This window comes from Sinocyclocheilus rhinocerous, unplaced genomic scaffold (assembly GCF_001515625.1).
Source record: "Sinocyclocheilus rhinocerous isolate Xijiao unplaced genomic scaffold, SAMN03320098_v1.1 scaffold116, whole genome shotgun sequence".
Lineage (NCBI taxonomy): Eukaryota > Metazoa > Chordata > Actinopteri > Cypriniformes > Cyprinidae > Sinocyclocheilus > Sinocyclocheilus rhinocerous.
This window is the reverse complement of record NW_015649590.1, coordinates 350141-354281: the sequence shown is the minus strand read 5'-3', so window position 1 is coordinate 354281 and position 4141 is coordinate 350141. Positions and strand designations below refer to the sequence as shown.

General features: G+C 33.8%; 1 long non-coding RNA gene across 1 annotated transcript; it reads left to right on the top strand.

The window, feature by feature from the left end:
* Positions 1 to 942: 942 nt before the first annotated feature.
* Positions 943 to 4141, top strand: LOC107710871 (uncharacterized). The gene is made up of 3 exons (XR_001636643.1): positions 943 to 965; positions 2321 to 2444; positions 3705 to 4141. It is a non-coding gene; the product is annotated as an uncharacterized LOC107710871 (long non-coding RNA).

Genomic DNA, 4141 nt, shown 5'->3' with positions numbered 1-4141 from the left:
TATATACTGTATATATATATATATATATAATATTTCACATACTGCCCAATGTTGTCCAACTAAACAATACATATTAAAGGCTATGAAAACAAATGAAGTGAATGTAACCATGTAGGCTTATATACACTTACTTGTAGGTTTAAAATTCTACATATGTCACATTTATTGCCCAACTACAAATGTTTCAGCGGAATGTATATTTTAGTCAGAATTATTAAGTAATATATAGACATCTAACCGAGACTTGTTATAGCACTTGCATATCATTGCTCTTTTGTTGATTTTGATTGCTTCCATTGTCCTCATTTGTAAGTCGCTTTGGATAAAAGCGTCTGCTAAATGTCCATATGTAAATGTTCTGTATGGTTGGTACGTAGTTGTCCAGGTGCTCTTGGCCATTGCTAGGGTGTTCTGGTGGTTGCTAGGGCGTTGCTATGCAGTTTGGTGGCTGCTATTAGGGTGTTGATATGTGGTTGCTAGGATGTTACTATGTGGTTGTGAGGGTGTTCTTATAAATGGTGGCATGCAGTTGTCCAGGTGTTTTGGGTGGTTGCTAAGGTGTTCTGGTGGTTGCTAGGGCATTGCTATGCAGTTACTAGAGTATTCTGGGTGGTTGCTACTAGGGTGTTGCTACGTGGTTGCTAGGATGTTACTATACGGTTGCGAGGGTGTTCTGTATGGTTGGTATGCAGTTGTCCAGGTGTTCTGGGTGGTTGCTAAGGTGTTCTGGTAGTAGCTAGGGCCTTGCTATGCAGTTACTAAAGTAATAGCTTCCGCTATAGGAATTTCCTGGATTTGTTCTGCGGGGCGTATTTGGAGTTTTCGCGCGAGAGCGCCCTCTGGCTTTTGGATGGAGATTTACTGCTGATCACAGAACCGTGCTTCACTGACAAGATGCGCAAGAAAATCGCAGCATTTGCCTAATCGCAATTGCGATTTCATCGGGACATCAGCAAGACCACCGCGTAAGACACGCTGTATACTTCTATAAGAACACAATACCAGTGAACCGCAATACCAGTGAAGTCGTGAATTGCAGAGCACTAATTCCAAGTATGGGTCACCATACTTGGCCACATGTCACGTCACTTAGATGATGGAAGCGTATTTCAGCCATGCAATAAAAAAAATAAAAAATAAAATAAAAAAAAGGTAATTGAAACTTTGTCTCACAATTCAGATTTTTTTCCCCTCACAATTCTGAAGAAAAGTCAGAACCATGAGAGGAAAAAGTAGCAATTCCGCTTTATATTTTTATTCTGTGGCAGAAAAAAAACTGAATTGTGAGATGTAAACTCAATTCCAAAAAAAAAGAATTGAGAGATGTAAACTCAGAAATCTGAGAAAAAATATCAAAATTGTGAGACGTAAACTCAGAATTCTGCGTAAAAAAAATAAATATTGTGAGAAATAAACTCAGAATTCAGAGAAAAAACTAAATCAGAATTGAGAGATGTAAACTCAGAATTCTGAGAAAAAATATCAAAATTGTTAGACATAAACTCAAAATTCTTTGGAAAAAAAATAAAAATAGTGAGAAGTAAACTCAAAATTCTTTGGGAAAAAAATAAAAATAGTGAGAAGTAAACTCAAAATTCTTTGGGAAAAAAATAAAAATAGTGAGAAGTAAACTCAAAATTCTTTGGGAAAAAAATAAAAATAGTGAGAAGTAAACTCAAAATTCTTTGGGAAAAAAATAAAAATAGTGAGAAGTAAACTCAAAATTCTTTGGAAAAAAAATTGTGAGAAGTTAATTCAGAATTCTTTGGAAAAAAAAATTAAAATTGTGAGAAGTAAACTCAAAATTCTGCTAAAAAAAATTCAAAATTGCGAGAAGTGAACTCAGAATTCCTAAAAAAAAAAAAGTTAACATTGCAAGTAAACTCAGAATTCAGAGAAAAATAGTCAAAATTGCGAGACAAACTCAGAATTCTGAGGAAAAAAATAAAAATTGTGAAAAGTAAACTCAGAATTCTGCGAAAAAAAAAAAAATTGTGAGAAGTGAATTCAGAATTCCTAAAAAAAAAAGTAAACTCAGAAAAAAGTCAGAATTCCAAAATGTAAAATCACAATTATTAGTTTACATCTTTCAAATGCCAGATATAAGCTGTGAGAAATTGTGAGAAAAATTATAAGGAGTCACAATTACCTTTCTTATATTTCTATTCCTCGGCAGAAATAAGCTTCCATTGTATACTGCCTTCTATTTTATGTTTTTGTAAAACAGCATGCAACAATAAATGCCGGCCAGTTACCCATATGGTTATTTAGCATGTTCAGTACAATTTTCAATATGCGTGTTTTAACTTTCTCTTGTCAGGTGTGTGGAGCTGGTCATCTGCGAGCAGATGAGGAAATATAAAGCCCGTCTGAAGGACATCAACACACTGGAGTTTGCCGAGAACAAAGCCAAGAGTCGGCTGACGCACATCCGGAGATCTCTGGTGAGTGATTCGAGCCCTCAGAGCCCCAGACTGACCCAGGACCTGCGCCCTGATGCTGCCACACTCATGACCTTCCCATTTAAACCCCGCCCCCATTGTGAAGCCACACTTTCCATGAATGAGCTACATACTAAAGTGTCCCGTGAAATGTAGAGGCACAAATCCCATGTTCCCCATGTATTGACAACTGTTGAGTATTTTAGTTAACTTGATGGTTTTGTCAACCATTCACATTTGATGGCTTGATATAAATTATTATTATTTAATCTATTTATTTTTAATTAATGTGACACTGATAGCTTAATTTATGCTATATCTGTAATGTTGATATGTTTTTTAAACCATTCACATTTGATAGCTTAATTTGGTCTAAAAAAAAATATATATATATAAAGACTGTATTTATTTTTGTTTATTTAATGATCTTAATCTATGCTAAATTTGTGATTTTTTTTTTTAAACATTCACATTTGATAGCTTATTTTAGGCTATAAATATACATTTTATATATACATATTTATATAAATTAAAATTAAATGTATATATATTTTAAATATTATTGTTTGTTTATTTTTGTTAATTTAATGTTACATTAATATCTTAATTTAGGCTAAATCTGTAATCTTTATTATTTTTTAATCATTCGCATTTGATAGTTTATAAATATACATTTAATATAAACATAAATATTTTTTGAATTTATAATTATTGTTTATTTATTGTTAAATCGACATCTTAATTAATTTGTAATGTTTAATTGTTTTTTAAACATTCACATTTGATAGCTTAATTTAGGCTATAAATATAATTTTTTTTTATATAAATATAAATTATATGTATATATTTTTTAGATTTTATAATTAATCTTATAATTTTGTTATCGTATTAATCTTTATAAAATATCTTTATTATTTTTTAATCAATCCCCATTTTGATATCTTAATTTAGGCTTAATCTGTAAATTTTTTTTGTTGTTGACATAATTATTTTCTGTTTATTTTTCTGTTTAATGCTAATTGCTAGAATCAAATCAGACGAATCAGTGTCTTAAACCGTATTCAATCATGTCCCAAACTCTGGGATGCATGGTTGCAGAAATGTGCAAAAAATTTAATTTTAAAAAATAGCTAACATACAGTAAGTGTGACCTTCTCAGTTGGACTTCGAGTCTCATTCATGGAAAGTGTCACATCTTCACGTCCCGCTGTTTCCGGACAGACGGTCCACTAACCCTGTTTTCTTCCCTGTCCTCCTCTTCAGAAGCCAGTACTAATTGCGGTTAGGTTTATTGGCATTACAAGAACGGCCCCCCCGGTATGTATCCACGAGTGCGTGTCCGTCCCAGTGTCAGTGTAGCGTCGTTAGCCATGCGTGTTTATTTGCGGCTGTTGAGGACGCTCCAGCTGATTCTGAAATGCTGTCGTGTGATTGGTTGTGAGGAGCGGTCCTGTTTATTTTGCGTTTGTCTTGTGTTAACCGCGCATGCGGCGTGCTGCTGTGTCACTGACACGTCCTCTTCTTTCATTTCTCCTGCATTCGCTTCTCGTGCGTTATTACACAGCTAAACGCAGTGAAAAAGGTAAAGCTCGGTGACTGTGTGTGTGTTAGTGTGTGTCTGTGTTAAGCTGCAGTCCAGACTTTGTGTGTTATTCATTCACATGCAAGCACAAGCCAGAAACACAATTATATGCCTTTTA